The sequence below is a fragment of the Erythrolamprus reginae genome, unplaced genomic scaffold (assembly GCF_031021105.1).
Source record: "Erythrolamprus reginae isolate rEryReg1 unplaced genomic scaffold, rEryReg1.hap1 scaffold_181, whole genome shotgun sequence".
In the NCBI taxonomy this organism is placed as follows: Eukaryota; Metazoa; Chordata; class Lepidosauria; order Squamata; family Dipsadidae; genus Erythrolamprus; species Erythrolamprus reginae.
In genome coordinates, this window is record NW_027248567.1 from 4,528 (window position 1) to 32,101 (window position 27,574).

The following is a 27,574-nucleotide window of genomic DNA, read 5'->3' on the forward strand; positions in this document are numbered from 1 at the left end:
GCTGCATAGCTAGAGGTATAACAAGCAGGAAGAGGGAGATTATGATCCCACTATATAGAATGCTGGTGAGACCACATTTGGAATACTGTGTTCAGTTCTGGAGACCTCACCTACAAAAAGATATTGACAAAATTGAACGGGTCCAAAGACGGGCTACAAGAATGGTGGAAGGTCTTAAGCATAAAACGTATCAGGAAAGACTTAATGAACTCAATCTGTATAGTCTGGAGGACAGAAGGAAAAGAGGGGACATGATCGAAACATTTAAATATATTAAAGGGTTAAATAAGGTCCAGGAGGGAAGTGTTTTTAATAGGAAAGTGAACACAAGAACAAGGGGACACAATCTGAAGTTAGTTGGGGGAAAGATCAAAAGCAACATGAGAAAATATTATTTTACTGAAAGAGTAGTAGATCCTTGGAACAAACTTCCAGCAGACGTGGTAGATAAATCCACAGTAACTGAATTTAAACATGCCTGGGATAAACATATATCCATCCTAAGATAAAATACAGAAAATAGTATAAGGGCAGACTAGATGGACCATGAGGTCTTTTTCTGCCGTCAGACTTCTATGTTTCTATGTTTCTATGTTTCTAGTTTCCAGGAGATAATTTTTAATCCCTTCATAATTTTTTTAACATCTCTGGTGTATCAAGACATGTGAATTATGACTGAAACCTTTCCCACAATGAGGAGGTTCATTCTCTCCTGTATGAGTCCTCTGGTGTTTCACCAGACTGGAATAATGACTAAAAGCTTTTCAACAATCAGGACATTAAAAGTGTTTCTCTCCTGTGTGAGTCCTCTGGTGTATCACGAGATGGGAATTACGACTGAAACCCTTACCACAATCAGGACATTCGAAGGGTTTATCTCCTGTATGAGTCCTTTGATGTCTCACCAGGTAGGAATTACTACTAAAACCTTTCCCACAGTCAGTACATTCAAAGGGTTTCTCTCCTGTGTGAGTCCTCTGGTGTTTCACCAGGCTGGAACTATGACTAAAACTTTTCCCACAGTGAGGACATTCAAAGTGTTTCTCTCCTGTGTGAGTCCTCTGGTGTTGCACCAGGCTGGTATTATGACTAAAACTTTTCCCACAGTCAGGATATTCAAAGGGTTTCTCTCCTTTGTGAGTCCTCTGGTGTTGCACCAGGTTGGAATGATCGCTAAAACATTTCCCACAGTCAGGGCATTCAAAGGGTTTCTCTCCTGTGTGAGTCCTCTGGTGTATCACGAGATGGGAATTATTATTAAAACTTTTCCCACAGTCAGGGCATTCAAAGGGTTTCTCTCCTGTGTGAGTCCTCTGGTATTGCACCAGGCTGGTATTATGACTAAAACTTTTCCCACAGTCAGGACATTCAAAGGGTTTCTCTCCTGTGTGAGTCCTCTGGTGTTTCACCAGGTTGGAATTCTGACTAAAACTTTTCCCACAGTAAGGACATTCATAGGGTTTCTCTCCTGTGTGAGTCCTCTGGTGTTTCACCAGGTTGGAATTATATCTAAAACTTTTCCCACAGTCAGGACATTTAAAGGGTTTCTCTCCTGTGTGAGTCCTCTGGTGTTGCACCAGGTGGGAATTCTGACTAAAACTTTTCCCACAGTCAATACATTCAAAGGGTTTCTCTCCTGTGTGTCCTCTGGTGTTGCACCAGGTTGGAATGATCGCTAAAACATTTCCCACAGTCAATACATTCAAAGGGTTTCTCTCCTGTATGAGTCTTCTGGTGTTGCACCAGGTGGGAATTCTGACTAAAACTTTTCCCACAGTCAATACATTCAAAGGGTTTCTCTCCTGTGTGTCCTCTGGTGTTGCACCAGGTTGGAATGATCGCTAAAACATTTCCCACAGTCAATACATTCAAAGGGTTTCTCTCCTGTATGAGTCTTCTGGTGTTGCACCAGGTGGGAATTCTGACTAAAACATTTCCCACAGTCAATACATTCAAAGGGTTTCTCTCCTGTATGAGTCTTCTGGTGTTGCACCAGGTGGGAATTCTGACTAAAACTTTCCCCACAGTTAAGACATTCAAAGGGTTTCTCGCCTGTGTGAATCCTCTCTGAAGTGGGGAGGGCCGGGTTGGCACCAAGGGAGCTCGAGACCGGGTGCAAAAGCAAACTACTCTGTTGGCCCAGGCCCACATCGGAAGGAAGGAAGGAATGGTAAAAGGGGCGATCAAGAGAGGAATGGGTGAATGAATGGACGGAGTGTGGGAAGGAAGGAAGGAAAGAGGGAAGGGACAGGAACAGAGGAAGGGTGCAAAGAAAGCAAGGAAAGGTGTGAAAGGGGAGAGTAAGAGAAGAAGGAGTGAAAGAAGGGAATGAGGGAGGAAACAAGGGAGGAAGGAGAAGGAAAGCAAGAAATAGAGGGAGGGAAGGAAGGAAGGAAAGAAAGAAAGAAAGAAAGGGGGAAGGGACAGGAACAGAGGAAGGAAGCAAGGAAACTTATGAAAGGGGAGAGTAAGAGAGGAAGGACTGAAGGAAGGGAGGGAGGGAAGAAGGTAGGAAGGAGAAAGAAAAGAAGAAATAGAGGAAGGGAAGGTAAAAGAGAGAAAGAAAAAGAGCAAGAAAGAAAGCAAGAAAGAGAAAAAGAAAGAATGAAAGAGAAATAAAAATAGAGAGGGGGAATGAAAGAAATGGAAGGAGAGAAGGAAGGAGAGAAAGCAAGAGAAAGAAAGAAAGCAAGAGAAAGAAAAAAGAATGAAAGAGCAAGAGAGCAAGAGAGCAAGAGAAAGAGAGAAAGAAAGGCAACTTCAAAGAAAGGCTCACTGAGCATCTCTCACTCTCTCTCTCTTTCTATCCCTCTTTCTTTCTCTCTCTTCCTTTCTATCTCTCTTCTTCCTTTCTCTCTCCTCTCTCTCTCCCTCTTTCTACCCTCCTTTCTCTTCCTTCCTTCTCTCCCTCCCTCCCCTCCCTCCCTCCTTCCTCTCCATTTCTCTTTCCCTCCCTCTCTTTCCCTTTTCTTTCTTTTGGTCCACTTCTCTCTCTCTCCGCTTCTCCACTTGCCTCCCCCTCGCGCCTCGCCCTTCCCACCCGGCCGCCCGCGCGCGCTTACCAGCAGCAGGAATTCAAGTAAGCCCAAAAGAAGCCATTGGCTCCGGGCGGCGTTCATGGCCCCCCCGAACCCCCAGCCCAGCTGGAGCTCCCTCTCGCCGCCGCCATCTCCCTGCGACTGCCTGCGGCCGCTGCAGCCCCCCCCTCCCACCGGGCCACAAAGGACATTTGCCGCCGACAGCTGGGCGGGGCGCTGCCGGTACTTCCCTCCTGGGGCTCCCGCTCGCAGCTGTCCCCCGGCTTCTGCTCGATGAAGATCCCGAGTTATCCTAGTTATGCTAACCCCCCCCCCCCAATGTAAATAAGTATTGTTATCATTTATAACTTAAGTGTCTTATTCAATGTGTACAGGTACAGGTAGAGGTAATGGGAAGGGGAAATGGTAATTAAGGGGATGGTAAAAGGTAATTTATAGGTTAAAAGTGTTGGGACTGAGTGGCATACAGAAGAATGAATGAATGACTGAGTGAATGAAATTCAAACACAGGTGAGGGCTGGGGATTTTTATTCTGTCATTATTTAAGTGCTTTTTAAGAAAGGAGGGAGGGAGGGAAGGAAGGAGGGAGGGAAGGAGGGAAGGAAGGAGGGAGGGAAGGAAGGAGGGAAGGAAGGAGGGAAGGAGGGAAGGAAGGAGGGAGGGAAGGAGGGAGGGAGGGAAGGAGGGAGGGAGGGAAGGAGGGAGGGAAGGAAGGAAGGAAGGAGGGAGGGAAGGAAGGAGGGAAGGAAGGAGGGAAGGAAGGAGGGAGGGAAGGAGGGAGGGAAGGAGGGAGGGAGGGAAGGAGGGAGGGAAGGAGGGAGGGAAGGAAGGAAGGAGGGAGGGAGGGAAGGAAGGAGGGAAGGAGGGAAGGAAGGAGGTGAGGAGGTGAGGAAGGAGGGAAGGAAGGAGGGAAGGAGGGAAGGAAGGAGGGAAGGAGGGAAGGAAGGAGGGAGGGAAGGAAGGAGGGAGGGAAGGAGGGAACGAGGGAGGGAGGGAAGGAGGGAGGGAAGGAAGGAGGCGGGCATTCTAAAATCCGAGAAGCCATTGCCGCCAGCGCTGCTGCAGGAGGACTCGTGCCCCAAGAAAGCCGGAGAGAGGGGCGAATCGGGCGGGCGGGGGGAGCGGCGAGGAGGCCGGAGGCGCTGGGGGGGTGGCCGACATTAAAAACAAGCATTGCCAGCCTCTGAACTTTCGTCGCTCCCCGCCTCCACCTGCCTTTGCGCGGCCATGGAAAAGCGGCGCGCATGCGCAGATGGTGTTTTTACTTCCGCGCCGCTACATCGCGGAAAATCGATTTTCGCGGGAGGTCTTGGAACGTAACCCCTACGAAAATCGAAGGATCACTGTATATTTTATAATCTACGTTTAGTAGATATATTGGTCTGTAATTTTTAATATAGTTTGCATCTGTTTCTTCTTTGTGTATCAATGTTATATTGGCTTCTTGCCATGATGGCGGCCATTCACCATTTTTAACATATTGTTGTAAATTTCTAATAATAATTCTCCCATTATGTGGAACGTTGCTTTATAAAATTCAATTGGGAGCCCATCTGGACCTGGTGTTTTATTGTTATTCTGTTTCATAATTAGTTTTTCTAGTTCTTCTTTAGTTATTTCTTTATTCAACATTTCTTTATCTTCTTTACTTATAAATTTAATTTTACATGTCTCCAAGTAAGTTAATATATCTTCTTCTTTAATAATATCTATATTATATAATTCTTTATAATATTCTAGTGCTATCTCTTTCTTTTTTTCTAATTGATAATGTGTTATTTCATTCTTATCTGTTAATTGTTGGATCAGGTTTTTTCCCCCTTTCTTTCCTCAATTTATAGGATAACCACTCTACCAGGTTTGTTCGCATGCTCAAATTGATTTTGTTTTACTGCTCTTAATTTCCTCAATCATCCATTCTCTTTTGAGCTGTCCCAAATTCCATTACTTATATATTTTCCCTTTCCCCACTTCTTCTCTTAACTTTTTCTTTCTCTTCTTGCTATACCAATAATTCCTTTCCTTCCAATTTTCTTTCCTTCCTTTTATGTAAATTGTTTGCATAATCTATACCAGCATTTCCCAACCGGTGTGCCGCAGCACACTAGTGTGCCGCGAGACACAACCAGGTGTGCCGCGGAGCTCCTAGGGAAGCTCCAGCTGGACGGGGCGCTGCCGGTGCGGGCTTTCCCGAAACGGACCGAGAATGCCCTCCCTCGCAGCCCCCCTGGCTGGGAGCGCTTTCGCTGCGAGAGAGGGCTTTCTCCGTCCGTTTCGGGAATGCCCACCCCTCCCCTCTCTCGTGCGCGCCGCTCCCCTTTTCTCTCAGCCCTCCCTGGCTTTGCTTCTCAATCCCTCCCTCCTTCCGTCTTTCCTTCCCCTCAGCCGTTCTGTCTGGGGGTCTCCCGCTCTTCCCTTCCCCGCCTCCCAGGCTTTGCCTTCACCACCCCCACCCCCTTTTTGGTTGGCAAGGAGTCCTTTGCCGCATCCTGCAGTTCACACTCGGCTCGAGGCCGCTTTCCCTGGCTGCGCTCTTTCTTTCTCTCTCTCTCTCTCCCGTGAGGCGGGGGAAGGAAAAAAACAAACAAAAACTTCTTGCAGCGGGCCCGCGGCGGACTCGCGCGCGCACTCGTGCCCGTGCTCGTCCCTTCAGCAGCGAGGGAGGGAAGTCAGAGGGCGAGCGCTCTTGTCCTCGGTGCCCTCTGCAGCCTGCCTTCCTTCTTCTTTGCCGCTGCTGAGGGACGGAGAGAAGGATAGAAAGGAAAGAGGGAGGGATAGAAAGGAAAGAGGGAGGGGAGGAAAGAGGGAGGGAGAGATAGAAAGAAAATAGATAGAAAGGAAAGAGGGAGGGAGGAAAGAGGGAGGGAGAGATACAATGGAAAGAGGGAGGGAGGAAAGAGGGAGGGAGAAATAGAGTGAAATGGAGGAAGATATATTTTTTTGTCCAAACTTTTCTTTAGCCGCCCCGCGCCCCCCCCCCCCGCCTGAGAAAGAGAGACATAGCAAGAGAGAGAGAAAAAGAAAGAAAGAGATAGCAAGAGAGAGAGAAAGAGATAGCGAGAGAGAGAGAGATAGAGAGAGAGAGAGATAGCAAGAGAGACAGAGAGACAGAGAAAGAAAGATAGAGAGCGAGAAAGAGAGATAGCAAGAGACACAGAAAGAGAGAGAGAGATAGCAAGAGAGAGAAAGAGAGACAGAGAAAGAGAGAGAGAAAGAGATAGCAAGAGAGACAGAGAGAGAGACAGAGAAAGAGAGAGAAAGAGATAGAGAGAAAGAAAATGAAAGAGAGATAGCAAGAGAGGCAGAGAGAGAGCAAGGGAGAGAGACATAGAGGGAGGGAAGGAGGGAGAGAGAAAGAGAGCAAAAAAGAGAGGAAGAAACAAAGAGGGATGGAGAGAGAGAAAGAAGGGAAGAGAAAGAGGGAGGGAGAAATAGAGTGAAATGGAGGAAGAGATTTTTTTTTCTCCAAACTTTTCTTTAGCCCCCCCACGCCCCCCATCCCCCCGTTCAGTGTTCCCCAGGATTTTGAAAATATGACTAATGTGCCGTGGCTCAAAAAAGGTTGGGAAATACTGATCTATACTTACCTTTTCCTAATTTCTTCTCCCTATTACCCCTCTTATTTTTACATTGCTTCCACTGAACTCAATTATCCCCTCTTGCTCTTTTCATATCACTGAAGATGCCAGTGTAATCATCAGTCTGTTTATTATTTTCAATTCTCTTTTCATTTTTCTTGTCGCTATAAATCCCAATGTTGTTATAAGTCTGTTCTTTGTTTTCTGTTTCCTTTTCATCCTTGGTTTTCTTTTTCTTCATCTTCTTTCCCCCTCATTATGTATTCTGTATAATCTTTATATGCCAACTTCATTTCCACTTTCTTTTCACCAGTAGTTGGATGAAATTACCCAAATGGCAGTAAAGGGAGATATTGTGATTATGGGTGATTTCAACATGCCTGATGTTGACTGGAATATCCCCAGTGCCCTTACATGCAAAAGTAAGAATATAGTAGAGGCCTTTACAGGAGCCGCTCTGGCACAGCTGGTTAAGACACCAACTAGAGGGGAGAATATTCTAGATTTAGTTTTTACGAATGGGAATTGGGTTTCAGATGTCAAGGTGGGAGAAAATTTAGGTTGCAGTGACCATCTATGTTTGTGGTTTGATGTAAAAACTCATTGTGAGCAATCCTATAATGCAATCAAAGTATTGGATTTCAGAAAAACAAATTTTAATGCAATGGGAGAATATTTAGATAATGAATTAAAGGGGAGGGATAAAATGGCAGGAGCGAGCATCCAGTGGACTGTATTAAAAAAGGCCATCTTAAAAGCCACTGGACTGTATGTAAGACAAATAACTAAAGGTAAAAGGAAGAAGAAACCGCTATGGTTTAGCAATGATGTAAGGGCTATAGTCAATGAAAAAAAGGCTGCCTATAGGAGGTATAAAGAGTCTGGAAGTATAGCTGATAGGGAGGTATATAAAATGAGACAGAAGGAGGCGAAACAGATAATATATGCTGCTAAAGCCGCAAAAGAGGAAGAAATTGCCAAATCTGTAAAGAAGGGGGATAAAACCTTCTTCAGATATATTAATGATAAGAAGAAGAAAAACTGCGGCATCACAAAGCTTAGTACCGGGAATAATACATGCATTAATGGGAATAAGGAGATCGCTGACCATTTCAATAGCTACTTCTGTTCAGTTTTCTCAAAAGACACCTTAAAAAATAATACTATAGAGGGATATAGCATTGCTTCCAGCTGTAGGGATTCAGCTCCAGTGATCTTAGAAGCCGATGTCTTAGAAGAACTTGAACGATTAAAGATAAATAAGGCTATTCACAAGAAGGGCAGTAGAGAAGAAGCTGGTAACTACAGGCCAGTTAGCTTGACATCAGTTGTAGTTAAAATAATGGAGACTCTACTCAAAAAGAGGATAAATCAGCACCTAAAAAACAATAACTTATCGGACCCAAATCAGCATGGCTTTACTGAAGGCAAATCATGTCAGACTAATCTCATTGATTTCTTTGACTATGTCACAAAGGTGTTGGATGAAGCTGGTGCCGTGGATATTGCCTACCTGGACTTCAGCAAAGCCTTTGATACGGTTCCACATAAAGAGCTGATAGATAAATTAGTGAAGATTGGACTTAATCCCTGGATAGTTCAATGGATTTGCAGCTGGCTGAAGCGTAGACATCAGAGTTATTGTTAATGGCGAGTATTCTGAGCAGAGTCAGGTTACAAGCGGTGTGCCACAAGGGTCTGTTCTGGGTCCTATTCTTTTTAATATATTTGTGAGTGACATAGGGGAAGGTTTGGTAGGGAAGGTTTGCCTATTTGCCGATGACTCTAAAGTGTGCAATAGGGTTGATATTCCTGGAGGCGTCTGTAATATGGTAAATGATTTAGCTTTACTAGATAAATGGTCTAAGCAATGGAAACTGCAGTTTAATGTTTCCAAATGTAAAATAATGCACTTGGGGAAAAGGAATCCTCAATCTGAGTATTGTATTGGCAGTTCAGTGTTGGCAAATACTTCAAAAGAAAAGGATTTAGGGGTAGTGATTTCTGACAGTCTCAAAATGGGTGAACAGTGCAGTCAGGCGGTAGGGAAAGCAAGTAGGATGCTTGGCTGCATAGCTAGAGGTATAACAAGCAGGAAGAGGGAGATTATGATCCCACTATATAGAATGCTGGTGAGACCACATTTGGAATACTGTGTTCAGTTCTGGAGACCTCACCTACAAAAAGATATTGACAAAATTGAACGGGTCCAAAGACGGGCTACAAGAATGGTGGAAGGTCTTAAGCATAAAACGTATCAGGAAAGACTTCATGAACTCAATCTGTATAGTCTGGAGGACAGAAGGAAAAGGGGGGACATGATCGAAACATTTAAATATATTAAAGGGTTAAATAAGGTCCAGGAGGGAAGTGTTTTTAATAGGAAAGTGAACACAAGAACAAGGGGACACAATCTGAAGTTAGTTGGGGGAAAGATCAAAAGCAACATGAGAAAATATTATTTTACTGAAAGAGTAGTAGATCCTTGGAACAAACTTCCAGCAGACGTGGTAGATAAATCCACAGTAACTGAATTTAAACATGCCTGGGATAAACATATATCCATCCTAAGATAAAATACAGAAAATAGTATAAGGGCAGACTAGATGGACCATGAGGTCTTTTTCTGCCGTCAGACTTCTATGTTTCTATGTTTCTATGTTTCTAGTTTCCAGGAGATAATTTTTAATCCCTTCATAATTTTTTTAACATCTCTGGTGTATCAAGACATGTGAATTATGACTGAAACCTTTCCCACAATGAGGAGGTTCATTCTCTCCTGTATGAGTCCTCTGGTGTTTCACCAGACTGGAATAATGACTAAAAGCTTTTCAACAATCAGGACATTAAAGGTGTTTCTCTCCTGTGTGAGTCCTCTGGTGTATCACGAGATGGGAATTACGACTGAAACCCTTACCACAATCGGGACATTCGAAGGGTTTATCTCCTGTATGAGTCCTTTGATGTCTCACCAGGTAGGAATTACTAATAAAACCTTTCCCACAGTCAGTACATTCAAAGGGTTTCTCTCCTGTGTGAGTCCTCTGGTGTTTCACCAGGCTGGAACTATGACTAAAACTTTTCCCACAGTCAGGGCATTCAAAGGGTTTCTCTCCTGTGTGAGTCCTCTGGTGTTGCACCAGGCTGGAATTGTTACTGAAACGTTTCCCACAATAAGGACATTCATAGGGTTTCTCTCCTGTGTGAGTCCTCTGGTGTGTCACCAGGTTGGAATTATGACTAAAACTTTTCTCACAGTCAGGACATTCAAAGGGTTTCTCTCCTGTGTGAGTCCTCTGGTGTTGCACCAGGCTGGTATTATGACTAAAACATTTCCCACACTCAGGACATTCAAAGGGTTTCTCTCCTGTGTGAGTCCTCTGGTATTGCACCAGGCTGGTATTATGACTAAAACTTTTCCCACAGTCAGGACATTCAAAGGGTTTCTCTCCTGTGTGAGTCCTCTGGTGTTTCACCAGGTTGGAATTCTGACTAAAACTTTTCCCACAGTAAGGACATTCATAGGGTTTCTCTCCTGTGTGAGTCCTCTGGTGTTTCACCAGGTTGGAATTATATCTAAAACTTTTCCCACAGTCAGGACATTTAAAGGGTTTCTCTCCTGTGTGAGTCCTCTGGTGTTGCACCAGGTGGGAATTCTGACTAAAACTTTTCCCACAGTCAATACATTCAAAGGGTTTCTCTCCTGTGTGTCCTCTGGTGTTGCACCAGGTTGGAATGATCGCTAAAACATTTCCCACAGTCAGGGCATTCAAAGGGTTTCTCTCCTGTGTGAGTCCTCTGGTGTATCACGAGATGGGAATTATTATTAAAACTTTTCCCACAGTCAGGGCATTCAAAGGGTTTCTCTCCTGTGTGAGTCCTCTGGTGTTGCACCAGGTGGGAATTCCGACTAAAACTTTTCCCACAGTCAATACATTCAAAGGGTTTCTCTCCTGTGTGAGTCCTCTGGTGTTGCACCAGGTGGGAATTCCGACTAAAACTTTTCCCACAGTCAATACATTCAAAGGGTTTCTCTCCTGTATGAGTCTTCTGGTGTTGCACCAGGTGGGAATTCTGACTAAAACTTTTCCCACAGTCAATACATTCAAAGGGTTTCTCACCTGTGTGAGTCCTCTGGTGTTGCACCAGGTGGGAATTCTGACTAAAACTTTCCCCACAGTTAAGACATTCAAAGGGTTTCTCGCCTGTGTGAATCCTCTGGTGTGTAACGAGTGTGGAATTATGTCTAAAACTTTTCCCACAGTCAGGACATTCAAAGGGTTTCTCTCCTGTGTGAGTCCTCTGGTGTTGCACCAGGCTGGAATTGTTACTGAAACGTTTCCCACAATAAGGACATTCATAGGGTTTCTCTCCTGTGTGAGTCCTCTGGTGTGTCACCAGGTTGGAATTATGACTAAAACTTTTCTCACAGTCAGGACATTCAAAGGGTTTCTCTCCTGTGTGAGTCCTCTGGTGTTGCACCAGGCTGGTATTATGACTAAAACTTTTCCCACACTCAGGACATTCAAAGGGTTTCTCTCCTGTGTGAGTCCTCTGGTGTTGCACCAGGCTGGTATTATGACTAAAACTTTTCCCACAGTCAGGACATTCAAAGCGTTTCTCTCCTGTGTGAGTCCTCTGGTGTTTCACCAGGTTGGAATTCTGACTAAAACTTTTCCCACAGTAAGGACATTCATAGGGTTTCTCTCCTGTGTGAGTCCTCTGGTGTTGCACCAGGTTGGAATTATATCTAAAACTTTTCCCACAGTCAGGACATTTAAAGGGTTTCTCTCCTGTGTGAGTCCTCTGGTGTTGCACCAGGTGGGAATTCTGACTAAAACTTTTCCCACAGTCAATACATTCAAAGGGTTTCTCTCCTGTATGAGTCCTCTGGTGTTGCACCAGTTGGGAATTCTGACTAAAGCTTTTCCCACAGTCAATACAGTCAAAGGGTTTCTCACCTGTGTGAGTCCTCTGGTGTTGCACCAGGTGGGAATTCTGACTAAAACTTTCCCCACAGTTAAGACATTCAAAGGGTTTCTCGCCTGTGTGAATCCTCTGGTGTGTAACAAGGGTGGAATTATGTCTAAAACTTTTCCCACAGTCAGGACATTCAAAGGGTTTCTCTCCTGTATGAATCCTCTGGTGTTGCACCAGGTGGGAACGCTGACTAAAACTTTTTCCACAGCCAGGACATTCAAAGGGTTTCTCTCCTGTATGAATCCTCTGGTGTTGCACCAGGCTGGAATTATGGCTAAAACATTTCCCACAGTCAGGACATTCAAGGGGTTTCTCTCCTGTATGAATCCTCTGGTGTTGCACCAGGCTGGAATTATGGCTAAAACATTTCCCACAGTCAGGACATTCAAGGGGTTTCTCTCCTGTGTGAGTCCTCTGGTGTTGCACCAGGCTGGAATTATGGCTAAAACATTTCCCACAGTCAGACATTCAAAGGGTTTCTCTCCTGTATGAATCCTCTGGTGTTGCACCAGGTGGGAACTCTGACTAAAACTTTTCCCACAGTCAGGACATTCAAGGGGTTTCTCTCCTGTATGAATCCTCTGGTGTTGCACCAGGTGGGAACTCTGACTAAAACTTTTCCCACAGTCAGGACATTCAAAGGGTTTCTCTCCTGTGTGAGTCCTCTGGTGTTGCACCAGGCTGGAATTCTGACTAAAACTTTTCCCACAGTCAAGACATTCAAAGGGTTTCTCTCCTGTAGGAATACTCTGGTGTTTCATGACTGAAATTGTGACAGAATTTAAATGTCAGTACATTTAAATGTTTTCTCTTGTTTGCGAGCCTTTTTTAGTGATGCTTTCATTCAAGTCATTTTCTTCCTCCCAAGGAGACGCCTGCATTCCTGTCTGCTTTTCTCTCTCTTCTCTAACAGCTGCTGGAGAGGAGAATTGTATGGTTTTCTGAAAGAAATGGAAAATATTTTGATTTTTTTTTTGCTTGATTTTCTTTCCTTTTCAATGTTGCTTGTTATTTACAATTGTCCCAAGTGTTCTTATTGCCATCCTCTTTGTCTCTGAGATTCAAAGAAAAGTAGAACTTTAATTGTTTATAAAATAGAGATGATGTGTGGGAAAAAGTACAGTGGAACCCCGACATACGAGCTGCTGTACTTACGAGCTACTTGAGATAAGAGCTGGGAGGGGAGAGACATTTTTTGTTCGTCTCCCGAGCTCAAATCCGCGATACGAGCCGAGAAGAGCCGGGCTGGCTTACTTTCCTTCCTTCCCGCGCTGATGCAGAGCCACTCGAACAAAGCGTCACGCCCCTCTGACGCTTTCGGCGGCTTCTGAAGCGACGCTGGGCTCTTTTGCCGCCAAAAGCATCAGGGGGGGCGTGACGCTTTGTTCAAGTGGCTCTGCATCAGCGCGGAAAGGAAGGAAAGTAAGCCAGCCCGGCTCTTCTCGGCTCGTATCCCGGCACTTGGTGAGTGGAGAGGCGGTCGCCTCCCCTGCCGCCCCACTCTGGGGGTCCTTGACTTCTGCTGGGGGTGGGGGGATCCGAACGCTGTTTTGAATTTCACATTCCGAGTGGGCTAGCAGGGAGATAGGAAGCCCCCCAGCCCGGCAGCGACCTTTTAAAACAGCCGCGCCGCTTCCGAGCTAACTCCTGAGGCGCGGAAGTTCGCCTTTGGCGTTTGGCTTCAGAAGCGGCGCGCCTGTTTTAAAAGGTCGCTGCCGGCCTGGGGGGCTTTCCAGAACCCCCCCAACCCCCAACCCGGGTTCGGTGGGGGGCTAGGAAGCCCCCCAGGCCGGCAGTGACCTTTTAAAACAGGCGCGCCGCTTCTGAAGCCAAACGCCAAAGGCGAACTTCCGCGCCTCAGGAGTTAGCTCGGAAGCGGCGCGGCTGTTTTAAAAGGTCGCTGCCGGCCTGGGGGGCTTCCTAGCCCCCCACCCGAACCCGGGTTGGGGGTTGGGGGGGTTCTGGAAAGCCCCCCCAGGCCGGCAGCGACCTTTTAAAACAGCCGCGCCGCTTCTGAAGCCAAACGCCAAAGGCGAACTTCCGCACCTCAGGAGTTAGCGGCGAAGTAACGTGAAGGATTGCTTTGGGGGTTTGGCTGGGGGGGGAGGGAGTTAGGAAGGTGCTACTTCTCACCCCCAGCCAAACCCCCAAAGCATGTTCGCTGCCACACGATTTAGCAGCGAAGTAACGTGAAGGATTGGAAAGCTGAAACCGCCCGGTTTCAGCTCCCCAATCCTCCACGTTGCTTCGCTCCTGTCCTGGCTAAATCGTGTGGCAGCAAACATGCTTTGGGGGTTTGGCTGGGGGGGAGGGAGTTAGGAAGGTGCTACTTCTTCCCCCCAGCCAAACCCCCAAAGCATGTTCGCTGCCACACGATTTAGCGGCGAAGTAACGTGAAGGATTGGAAAGCTGAAACCGCCCGGTTTCAGCTCCCCAATCCTCCACGTTACTTCGCTTTTGTCCTGGCTAAATCGTGTGGCAGCAAACATGCTTTGGGGGTTTGGCTGGGGGGGAGGGAGTTAGGAAGGTGCAAAGCATGTTTGCTCCCACGGGGAAGGGAAAAGGCGGCGGCTTAAGCCCTTCCCTGTGCTTCGGAAGCCGCTGACGCGCCCCTCTGACAGCGTTCGGAGGCTTCCGAAACACAGGGAAGGGCATTGAAAAGGCGCGAAGCTTTTCCGGGCAGCCGGCTTGCTGGCCGGAGAAGCGAGCGATGCGGGAGTCCAGGAGGGGGAGAGAAAGAGAAAGAGAGAGGGGGGAGAGAGAGAAAGAGAGGGATAGAAAGAGAGGGTGAGTGAGAGATGCTCAGTGAGCCTTTCTTTGAAGTTGCCTTTCTTTCTTTCTTTCTTTCTTGCTCTTTTTCTTTCTCTCTTTTACCTTCCCTTCCTCTATTTCTTCTTTTCTTTCTCCTTCCCACCTTCTTCCCTCCCTCCCTCCCCTCATTCCTCTCTTACTCTCCCCTTTCATAAGTTTCCTTGCTTCCTTCCTCTGTTCCTGTCCCTTCCCCCTTTCTTTCTTTCTTTCTTGCTCTTTTTCTTTCTCTCTTTTACCTTCCCTTCCTCTATTTCTTCTTTTCTTTCTCCTTCCCACCTTCTTCCCTCCCTCCCTCCCTTCACTCATTCCTCTCTTACTCTCCCCCTTCATAAGTTTCCTTGCTTCCTTCCTCTGTTCCTGTCCCTTCCCTCTTTCCTTCCTTCCTTCCCACCCTCTGTCCATTCATTCACCCATTCCTCTCTTGATCGCTTAAAGCCGGTCCCTGGTGCAAACAGGGTTGGGGACCTCTGTCCTACAGGATTGGGTGGCAGAGAAGTTGAACATATGTAAATTTAAAAGTTTAAGAAAGTTTACAAGTTAAGTGAAAGAAACTTCATTATTCATTTATATGTACAAGTACATTTCTTCATTAAAAACATGTCTTTCTCCATAATTTAGACTAACTTTGTGAGTTTTTTGAGGGCTGGAACCAATTAAAATTATTTACATTAATTCCTATGGGGAAAAGTCGTTCGAGATGAGAGCTGCTCGACTTAAGAGCCCAGGTCCGGAACGAATTAAACTCGTATCTCGAGGTACCACTGTATATATTACAATGAAGAAGCAAATATACCCTAATACTAATTGCTTACATTATTTATGATTCATAGAACCCTGCTGTTCAGTTCAAAAAAAACCCCATATCTTATGTTCCCGGGTCTATTTGACCCGGACTGCAAATTGATCATTTAGTTACTTATATTTGGTCTTTTTGAAAGCTTTTTTCACCTGGAAACAAGTTTGAACATTTCTGCACACAATGGAATGAAAATTGAACTGAAAAAATTAATGCTTATTGGTTTATTTTGCACATAAATGTGCCTCCCCCTGCCGTTTTTGTAAATTTATTTTAGGTTTATTGATAATTTTGCCTGCAAAATGCATTGTATTTTACTAAATTGGTGTGGGACTGGTAGCTTGAACATTTCTGAACATAATGATATGAAACTTGAACTGGAAAAATTGATGCATATTCATTTATTTTGCAAAAAAAAGTCTCTCCCGACCTATTTCAATTGATATAAAAATTATGCTGTTAATTTCAAACTTACATACTTGGTTTTAGTAAAATGGATTTCTTTCATACAATTAGTTGTCTGGCTACAATATGCTTGCTTTTCAAAGGATATTCCAAATATTTCTAGCCAAATATATATAAAAAGTGAAAATAATGGCACACAGCAAGGCCTGGGAGGGGGGTGGCCCTTTTGTGGCAAAAATAAATCAATAAGAATCATTTTTTTCAGTTCATTTCTATTTTTCTTATGTTTAGGATTGTTCAATTTAGTATATCAAAACTTTTGGGGGAATATTCCTTAGAGATTTGTAGCCTAAAAAAATATAAATTTACAAAAAAAAAATTGACATGGGGGGAGGGGCTTTTTGATCAAAATAAAAATATAAGCCTCAATTTTTTCAGTTCATCTTTCCTATCATTATGTTCATAAATGTTCAAATTAGTTTTCCAGTCAAAATGTTTTCAAAAAGACCAAATTCAAGTACCTAAAAAAAATCATTTTGGTCCGGGTCTATATGACCTGAAAAGAGTAAACGTGACTTTTTTTTCCCCCAGAAAAAAATCCCCCCTACCCCCACAAATATTGTTATGATGATCAGCCATGTTAAAATGAGTAAATGAATGCATAAGATATTAAAAATATTTCGGATTTGAAGCCTACGTAAATATAAAGTGAAAATGTTTGCAAGCAGCCAAGGGGGGGGGGGGCTTATTTATGATTGTAAACAACCAATAAGAAGCATTTCTTTCAGTTCATTTATATTTTTCTTATACTCAGAAATGTTCAAACTACCAATCCCACACCAACTTTAGTAAAATTGAACACATAAGACCAAACATAAGCACTTCAAATGAAGAGTTTTCGGTCCGGGTCAGGGTGACCTGGGAACAGAAGAAGTGTGACTTTTTGTTTTTCAGCAAGAAAGAAACCCCCCACCCCCCAAAAAAAAATTCTCATAGAGAGAACCCCTGAAATGATGAAAAGTCATGAAATTTCAAGTTTCAGATATGCATGGGGAAATTTTTTACAGGGACTCAAACTTGGCTTCGGGTCACATATGCCCCGAACAGAACAGCAGGGGTTAATTGGGTCAATCAAGCATTCTTAGCAATGCAAAGGACTATCATCAAATATATATTGAAGTGCTGGGGAAAGATTATATAATTGTAGATACTGTGCTTCCCCGAAAGTAAGACAAGGGACCGTCTTGTGGTGGGACCCAATTTGGGGGTGGCAGGGAGGGCGGAACAGAGCAGCGCAGGGGTGGGGTGAGAGACAGGGGTCTTAACGGTACTGGAGTTTGGCAGCTCTGTGTGTCTCTCAGCTGGTCTCTTTACAGAAAAAAACCTTGCATGGCACAGAAACTCTTCTCACTGCGAGAAGTTGTTAATTCCTTGCCCTCACGAGAAGAGTTTCTGTATTTTCAAGCTGTATATTTTTCCCCCCTAAAGAGACCAGCCGACAGACACACAGAGCTGCTAGACTCCAGTACCGGTAAGGATGCCCTGCGCATTCTTTCAACATCCTTCAGTGCAAATTGGGTGCTCTGGGGTGGAGCTCCATTTTTGCTACCCCTCTGCGTTTCCCCCCATTCGGGCAGTAGCCCACCCCTGGATGTGTAGCTCCATCACGTTCCTGGTGTTGTGTCCACTGACCCACCTCTGGAGGTAGGGGAAAGAAACATTTGAGGGCTGCCTGAGGAAGCGCTGACAGCCAAATTTCTAGCCAAGCTCAGTGGCAAAAATAGCTGGGTATGCAGTTAATAATAATAATAATAATAATAATAATAATAATAATTCATTGGACTTGCATGCCGCCCCTCTCCGAAGACTCGGGGCGGCTCACAACAATAATAAAACAATTTAGCAGTAAAACAAATCCAATATTAAAAAACATATATAAAACCCCAGCAATTAAAACCATACAGCACATACATACCAAACATAAAATATAAACGCCTGGGGGAGGATGTCTTAGTTCCCCCATGCCTGGAGATATAGGTGGGTCTTAAGTAATTTGCGAAAGACAAGGAGGGTGGGGGCCGTTCTAATCTCTGGGGGGAGTTGATTCCACAGGGCCGGGGCCGCCACAGAGAAGGCTCTTCCCTGGGGCCCGCCAAATGACATTGTTTGTTCCTTCTCCCTTCTCTCTTGCATGCCCCCCTCTCTCTTGGCATTAAGGAGTGCGGAAGAGTCTACCTAAGACAAAGCACCAGAAGGAACCTTTTGGCTGAATGTAAGAAATCTTTCTCCTTTTGATCCAGGAATCTCACGAACACCCATTTCTGCCCGAGTTTTGAAGAGGGAAAGATTTCTTACGTTCAGCATGTTTGGAAAAGACAAGGAAGCGCAGTTCAGCCCAGCTAGAGGTTTGGCTGTCAGCTCGGCTTTTTAAAATTATTATTATTTATTGGATTTGTATGCCGCCCCTCTCCGCAGACTCGGGGCGGCTAACAACAATGATAAAAAAAAACAGCATGTAACAATCCAAGTAATAAAACAACTAAAAACCCTTATAGTAAAACCAAACATACACACAAACATACCATGCATAACTTGTAATGGCCTAGGGGGAAGGAATATCTTAACTCCCCCATGCTTGGCAATAAAGGTGGGTCTTGAGTAATTTGCGAAATAGAAAGCGCTCAGGCAGTAATAGCCTTTGGTTGGAAGGATGCGACAAAATGGACAATGCAAAATTGGTATAGGTACATGGTGGACCATATTCAATTTGAAATTGTGGATAAAAGGATACATTCGGAAAATGAAACTGAGTTGGGACAACTGATGGGACGGTGGGACAAAGTAAGACGATATATTACGAGCAGAATCCGAGACCAAGCTACAAGAAATAAATTGGAATCACTCTATAATATGTAAACAGATATATTGCTCTTGGGTCAAGTGGACTATACAAGAAACACCCCCGATTTGGTGGTGGGGAATGTGTGTGTGTCTGGGTGGTGGGCACATTTCACTATGCACTGTTTTATATTGTGTATAATATAAATTTGTTAAAAATTAATTTAATTTTTTTAAAAAAAAGAATAGTTTGCGAAAGACAAGGAGGGTGGGGGCCGTTCTAATAGAAACATAGAAACATAGAAGTCTGACGGCAGAAAAAGACCCCATGGTCCATCTAGTCTGCCCTTATACTATTTTCTGTATTTTATCTTAGGATGGATATATGTTTATCCCAGGCATGTTTAAATTCAGTTACTGTGGATTTATCTACCACGTCTGCTGGAAGTTTGTTCCAAGGATCTACTCCTCTTTCAGTAAAATAATATTTTCTCATGTTGCTTTTGATCTTTCCCCCAACTAACCTCAGATTGTGTCCCCTTGTTCTTGTGTTCACTTTCCTATTAAAAACACTTCCCTCCTGGACCTTATTTAACCCTTTAATATATTTAAATGTTTCGATCATGTCCCCCCTTTTCCTTCTGTCCTCCAGACTATACAGATTGAGTTCATTAAGTCTTTCCTGATACGTTTTATACTTAAGACCTTCCACCATTCTTGTAGCCCGTCTTTGGACCCGTTCAATTTTGTCAATATCTTTTTGTAGGTGAGGTCTCCAGAACTGAACACAGTATTCCAAATGTGGTCTCACCAGCATTCTATATAGCGGGATCATAATCTCCCTCTTCCTGCTTGTTATACCTCTAGCTATGCAGCCAAGCATCCTACTTGCTTTCCCTACTGCCTGACTGCACTGTTCACCCATTTTGAGACTGTCAGAAATCACTACGCCTAAATCCTTTTCTTTTGAAGTATTTGCTAACACAGAACTGCCAATACAATAGTCAGATTGAGGATTCCTTTTCCCCAAGTGCATTATTTTACATTTGGAAACATTAAACTGCAGTTTCCATTGCTTTGACCATTTATCTAGTAAAGCTAAATCATTTACCATATTGCCGACGCCTCCAGGAATATCAACCCTATTGCACACTTTAGAGTCATCGGCAAATAGGCAAACATTCCCTACCAGACCTTCCCCTATGTCACTCACAAACATATTAAAAAGAATAGGACCCAGAACAGACCCTTGTGGCACACCGCTTGTAACCAGTCTCTGCTCAGAATACTCGCCATTAACAACAACCCTCTGATGTCTACGCTTTAGCCAGCTGCAAATCCACTGAACTATCCAGGGATTAAATCCAATCTTCCACTAATTTATCTATCAGCTCTTTATGTGGAACCGTATCAAAGGCTTTGCTGAAGTCCAGATAGGCAATATTCACGCACCATCCTCATCCAACACCTTTGGTGTTCAAGGTGTTGGTTATTACCTATAATGCCCTATATGTCTCAGGGCCAGACTATCTACAAGACTGTCTCTTGCCGCATATCTCCCAGAGGCCAATTAGAGTTGGCCTCCTCCAGGCATGTCGATTAAGCGATACAGGTTGACAGGGCTACTGGCGAGGGCCTTATCTGTTGCCCCCCAGGCTCTATGGAATTAACTCCCCCCCCATTTCCATACTGCTCCCATCCTACTGGCTTTCCATAAGGCAACAATGGCCTGGCTTTGCCAGCAGGCCTCGGGACCTTGAATTAAAAACTAGCACGGCCAAGTGTATGCGTTTTAATTAGGGTTTTAGAGTTTGTATTTTTTTTTGCTTCTTTTGATTTTGATTTGTTTTTTGTATTTGATATTGTGGTAAACCGCCCTGACTCCTTTGGGATTGGGCGGCATAGAAGTCAAATTAAATAATAAATAAATAAACAAATAAATAAGGAGGAAAGTAAGCAGTGAAGTACTCCTAGGTTCGATCTTAGTCCCACTATTCTTCAATATCTTCATAAACAATTTCAATGAATGACTAGAAGGGGAACTCATCAAATTTGCAGACAACACTAAGCTGACAGGAATAGCCAACACCCCTTAAGAAAAACTCAAGATACAAAAGAATTTCTATAGAATTGAACACTGGGCCTAACCAACAAAAGGAAATTAAATAGAGAAAAAAATAGGTTGTACACTTAGCCAATAAAAACCGAATGGCAAGGTTCAGACCTAGCTCAATAGCAGTAATTCAATAGCACTAGGGTAGGATCTTGAAGTCCTACTTAGTGAACAATCAACTAAAAGGAGCCAACAGTGTAATGCAGAAGCCACAAAAGCTAACGCAATCCTAGGCTACCTTAACAGAGGGCTAGAATGAAGATCATATGTGAAGTGTTAGTTTAATGCTTTGGTAAAATCACACTTGGATTACTGCAACTAGTTTTCATTGCCATATTTTTTTTAAAAAAAGTTTAGAGACACTATAAAGAGTGCGGAGAAGACAATATGGGGCGAAAGCTAAAACATATGAAGAAGGGTTACAGGAAGGAATGTATGTCTACTTTAGTGAAAGGAAGGACTAGGGGTGACATGATAGCAATGTTCCAATTGTTGAGGGGGTCAAGAAGAAGGGAGTCAATTTATTTTGCAATCCACCAGAAGGCAAGACAAGAAGCAGTGGATAGAAACTAATCCATGAGAGAAGCAGCCTACAATTTAGGAATATTTTCCTAATACTGAGAACAATTAACCAATTGTCTGAAATGATATTGGGTCCCCTGCTTGAGAATGGTGTCTGAATTTAAAAAAGGCTTGCAAGGTCCCTTCCAGCTCTGTCACAAACCCCCAGTGATGGAGCACCCACAATACCGGGGGGGGGGGGGGGGGGGGAGCCATTCCCAAAGAATCAACCTTAACTTGAAAGCGACTTTTTTCTTTTTCTAATATATTTTTTAATTGATTTTTTAAAAAATTTAACAAAAAACAAAACAGAAAACATAAGTGTACCATCACCATACAGAAAAAAAAACCCTTCACCAGGGAGGAATCAATTTTATATCCTTCATATGCTTTGTCTCTGGGTTACATTGTTCATTCTTTATAGAGTGATTGAATTTTATTTCTTACATTTGCATCGCTTACTGATGTTGTTAATATATAATTTTTAACCTTCTCCCACCGCCTCATTGTTGCTGCTAATTTCCATTCATTATAATTATGTAAGCGACTTTTTTCAATCTTCCCACCAGCATAAAATTGCAGCCACCAGTTTCACAGCGTGCAGCACCAGTGGGTTTAAATTTGGACAGGAGAGGAACCTGCAGCAGCAGCAGCAGAAGCTGAAACGCTTCAGCCCAGTTGCTTCTCTGCTTCCAGGCCGTGGAGGAAAAACAAACAGCCCGACTTGCTCCCAGACTCTCTTCCCATCTGTCCTCAAGTCACCTTCCAACTGCCGCTTCGATCCTCGAAAGAGCACAAGAGTCGCTCTACAGGACACCTTCCTCCAACGTCTCTTCCAGAAGAGGAAGTTCCTCTGCGTTTCTTCTCTAGCAATTCAGTACTCGATGGTTTTAACTCCTCTATTATGCACGTTTCAGGCACAGATGTTGCATATCTGACAGCCATCTCTTGATAGCAGCAGAAAAACGCTCTTGTCCCATTTCTAAGGCGTTTGCAAGGTGGTTTCACTGTATAAATGCTGTCACGTCGTTTTTCACTTCTAGCAACTGACCTTTGCAAGTGAGCCTAGTGAAATATGATGCTACTTAGCTTACCAAGATTAGATATGTCCTGAGCCCTAATTTTATTTTAGTTTTTTAACAAAAATATTTTTACTGAATTTAAAAGAAACCAACAGACAAAATATACATATACAAGACCAACATACAAAAAAAGAGGTAGAATGGGGAATTATTTTCTTCCTAAAATTATTTTTTGAAGGAAATATTTTTATTTTATTTGTCAAAACCTGTCTGCGGAGAGGGGCGGCACACAAATCTAAATAATAAATAAATAAAATGAACACAATAACAGGTATAAACATAAACTAAAGCAAAATAGGTATAGGTAAATTTGGACCATAGGACACGGCAGGAACAATGGTGCGCTTATGAAAGGTTTGAAGTCAACTGTAGACAGTCTAAGGTTAAAGTTTTTGGGGGTCTGGGAAAGAAAACCACAGAATCAGGTAGTGCAGTTCCAGGCACTGATCACTCTGTTACTGAAGTCGTTTTTTTCTGTAGTCGTATTTGGAACAGTTTGTATTGCTGCGGTTGAAGCTGAAGAAATCATTGACAGATAGGACATTGTGGTAGATGATTTTATGAATTACATTTAGGTCATATCAAAGGTGACAAAGTTCTAGGCTATCTGACCCCAAACTTTCCAAGTCTCATGGAATAAGTGAGTAGAGTAGTAGAGAAGTGTATGAGCCAGGGTGGAGCAGTGGTTAAAGTGCAGCACGGCAGGCTACTTCAGCTAACTGTTAGCTGTAGTTCAGCAGTTCAAATCTCACCATGGGCTCAAGGTTGACTTAGCCTTCTATCCTTTCGAGGTGGGTAAAATGAGAAACCAGATTTTTGGGGGCCATATGATACTGTAAACCACTTAGAGAGGGCTGTAAAAGCGGGGGGCACACTCCCCAACATGGTATTCCTCTCAGAACACTTGAATAATGATCTGAAATAAAGGGGCTTAAAAACGGCAGTGGCGCGGGATCTTGCACAAATTAAGCAACCACTCTGGAGATCTCCTTGGTTCACTGAGGGGGATGAAATGCCAGAAGAGATGGCTAGAGAAGTGTTGGATGAGAAGTAAATCTGAAACTGACTGAACACTTGTAAGTGCTTATATTAAGACTTACTAAGTGTAGCTCAGGGCAACATACAATAAATAAATAAACAAGATGCGCGTATCATGTCACCCCCGATTGCATCTGCATAATACCACCCAGCCGCCCTGTTTAGAGTGACTCGCTCCCTGCTTAACCAGTGTTGGAGGAGAAGTAAATTCGAATCTGACTGAACACTTGTAAGTGCTTATATTAAGACTTATTAAGTGGCGCTCAATTGTCCCTCCTATATTTTATATATCTTTTCTCCCATTCATATATCTTTTCCTCTACTCTTCATTGACGTATCCTATTCTCATATCTTTTCTTCTATCCTTTCCCGGATATTTACTACTACATGTTTTTATCCCCTTTAACTTTCAATTTGTATTGGACAAAATAAATAAATAAATAGAAATAAATAAATAAAAATACTGGAAAAAATAATCAAAAAATAGCTTTGCCACTATCTAGAAACAAACAAGATAATAGCCAACAGCCAACATGGGCTTGTGAGAAACAAATCATGCCAAACCAATCTCATATCATTTTTCAACACCATAACCAAATCAGTAGACCAACACAACGCAGTAGACCTAATATACTTGGACTTCAGTAAAACTTTTGATAAACAAGATCACAGTCTCCTAATCCACAAATTAGAAAAAAAATGGGGTAGATTATAACACATGTAGATGGATAAACAGCTGGCTGACAAGCAGCACCCAACGAGTTGTCCTCAATGGCTCCAATTCCACATGGAAGGAGGTAGGCAGTGGAGTAGCACAGGGTTCAGTCCTGGGCCCTGTTCTTTTCAACATTTTCATTAATGACCTAGATGAGGGAATAGAGGGGGAACTAATCAAATTTGCAGACAACAGCAAGATGGCAGGGGTAGACAACACCCTAGAGGATAGGCTCAGAATACAGAAAGACCTAGATAGATTAACACTGTGGGACCAAACTAACAAAATGATGTTCAATGTCGAGAAAAGTAAAGTCCTTCACCTAGGTAAAAAAAAACCTAGACACAAATACAGATAGAAACATATAAGATTGGCGGAAAAAGACTTATGGTCCATCTAGTGTGTCGTTATACTACTTCCTGTATTTTATCCTGGTCACACTTGGAGTGTTGCATTCAGTTCTGGTCCCCCACACTTCAAAAGAGACATAGAAACTCTGGAAAAGGTGCAGAAAAGAACAACCAAAATGATAAGGAGACTAAAAACCAGATATACAAAGAGAAGTTGCTGGAACTGGGCATGGATAGTCTAGTGAAAAGAAGGGCCAAGGGGGACATGATAGCAGTATACAGGTACTTGAAGGGTTGCCAAAGAGAGGAGGGGTCACACTATGCTGCCCCGAGTCTCCGGAGAGGGGTGGGAATGCAAAATCCAATAGAGAGAGAGAGAGAAAAATAATTTCCAGGGCACCAGAAGGCCAGATGAGGAACAATGGAGGGAAGCTGACCAAGCAAAGATTCAACCTTGAAATGAGAAACTTCCTGATGGTCAGAGAGATCAACCAGTGGAATGGCTTGCCAGTAGAGGTTATGAACGCCCCAACTTTCAACATATTCAAGAGGAGATTGGACTGCCATCTGACTGGGGTGGTGTAGGGTTTCCTGATTGAGCAGGGTGTTGGATTTGATGACCTGCACAGTCCCTTTCAAATCTAATAAATAGATAAATAGATAAATAAATAAATATTTATTAATTAGATTTGTATGCTGCCCTTCTCCGAAAACTCAGGTCGGCTCACAGAATAAGCATAAAAACACAGCGTACAAGACAAATCTAATATATTAAAAAGTACAACTAAAACCCCTATATGTTAGTCATACAACCTACCAACGGATGTTGTGAACTCCAATAATCTGGACATTTTTAAGAGGAAATTGGACTGCTATTTGGCTAAGATGCTATAGGGTTCCTGCTTAGGCAGGGAGTTGGACTTGATGACCCGCATGGTCCCTTCCAACTCTAACAATAAATAAATAAATAAATAAATGAATGAATGAATGAACGAACAAACAAACAAACAAACAAAACAAATAATAGCTATCAATATTTCATTTTGACACACATCATTCTGTATCTCTGTCCCACAGCAGCTCTTTAATACTTCAGTGAGAAAGACAGTAAAAGGTTTTTCCTAAAACCAGATCTAGAGATAAAGTGCGATCATCCTTCATTCCTTCTTTTCCTAACTGATCTGAAGAGCTCAGGTTTTGGAAGCAGGGAAAGAAAGAGGAGGAAGCGCGAAGTGCCAGGAACGAAGTCTGGACCTCCACCAGCAGGAATCCCGCAACCAAACCCTTCCCAAAGCCCCTTCCTTCCTTCCCCAAGTTGTGCCGGCGCTGCTGCCCCGCGGCCCTCTGGGAGACACACACCCTGGGAAGAGCACTCACCTTTGCTGGCATGCCTGGCTGGGGGCCTGGAGTCTCCACCACCCGCCTTCTGCCGCACGAATCCCAGCGACCAGTTAGGTCCCACAGAGTGGGTCTTCTCGGGTCTCATCAACTAAACAATGTCACTTAGCAGGAACCAGGGGAAGAGCCTTCTCTGTGGTGGCCCCGGCCCTCTGGAACCAACTCCCCCCCAGAGATTAGAATTGCCCCCCACCCCCCTTGCCTTTCGTACACTACTTAAAACCCCACCTCTGCCGCCAGGCATGGGGGAATTAAGATTTCCTCTTCCCCTAGGCCGTTACAATGGTATCCATGGTATGTTTGTATGTGTGATTGGTTTTGTATATTAAAGGGTTTTAATTTGCTTTTAGTATGGGATGATTATTGTGTACTGTCTATGATTGCTGTTAGCCGCCTCGAGTTTTCGGAGAAGGGTGGCATATGAATCCAATAAATCTTGAAACTTTGAACATTTGTCCTCGCCCCAAAAGCTGCTGTCAGTGAGTTGGGCTCATGAAGCGGGGTTGAACGGAGGCGGCGGTGGTAGCTAGATGGGTTCCTTCCTTCGCCTTCCCCCCTGCCGTGGGGCAATTTTTTCCATCGGCTTCAAAACAGGGGGGCTGCACCGAGGGGAAGGGTTGGCAAAGGCGGGTTTCATGCTCCAAACTGGGGAGACCCACCAGCTTTGCAGGTTGCGCAACATGTTTCTCCAGTGGGAGGCTCAGGAGAAACATGTCGCGGTCCCCTTTGTGAGTTACCCCAGGCTTGCCTCTCCCAATCCATGCCACCCCGCTCGCTCTGGCTGGGCCAGGTGGCACAAGATGAAACAGGCGCCCAAGTTTTAGCCCTGCCAGGAGAGCTTCTCGCCCCGCGGATAAGGGCCCAGACTGCAGACGGAGGAAAGCAGCCCCCGTGTCCCGGATTTTTCAAGTTGCCGCCCGCCTCCCCTCCAGGCTTCTGTGCAGGGCAGTTTGAGTGAGGAGAAGGTTGAGAGCAGTGTTCCCTCTAATTTTTTGGGGGGGTGGACGGAAAAGTATAGTGTCTGAGCGGGCAGTCCCTTCGGGAATGGGCGGCACAGAAATAATAAATAAATAAATAAATAAATAAACAAGCAAGCAAGCAAGCAAGCAAGCAAGCAAGCAAGCAAACAAACAAACAAACAAACAAATAAAAAACCCACCCTGTTTTGCCTCAGAGAATTTCAAAATAAAATACTTTACTGTGTGTCTATAACAGTGAGCTCATATTAGGGCAACTCTATCAATATCAAAATGCCAGTTAAATAGTTGAGCTCGTTTCAAACTAGATTTTGATTTTCTTTCTCTCTTCCTTACTTCCATTCTTTTTCTTTCTCTTTTCCTTCCTCTCTTTTTTCTATCTGTTTCTCTCTCTTCCTCTCTTCCTCTCTTCCTCTCTCTCTCCTTCCCTCTCACTCTTTCCCTCTCGGCTTCTGGGCAGGTTTGAAAAACTCTGAGTTGATGATGATTTTTAAGTGAGCGATTGCTCACTGCTCAGCTTAGAGGGAACTATGGTTGAGAGTCCACTCACATAGCTCAGCCTGTACCTCCTCCATTGTAGCAGGCCGCAGTTGAGGAGGTCCAGTGAACTGAACTCCCAGGGGCATGCGCAGATCAATTAAATTTTTATTTTAAAAAATATTTTTTTATAAAGATGGTGGTAGCACCTGTCAGCTGAAGCTGCGCACTGCAGCTTCATTTTCGCTACCGGAATCGGGTTTCCAACTTTACCGGCTGCTGCCCACCCCTGGTAATAGTAATAGTAACAACAACAACAACAACAAGTTGGAAGGACCTCAGCTATACATCTCCACCCCATGGCCACTCAGTGAAGCAGTGAAAGTGATGTGTCGGTGTCTGGAGGCTGTTAGGGTC

At 43.9% G+C, this 27,574-nt stretch overlaps 1 pseudogene; it reads right to left on the minus strand.

The window, feature by feature from the left end:
* Window positions 1-484: 484 nt before the first annotated feature.
* The window catches only part of LOC139155975 (uncharacterized), an 86,519-nt pseudogene continuing 59,429 nt past the window's right edge, over window positions 485-27,574 (minus strand).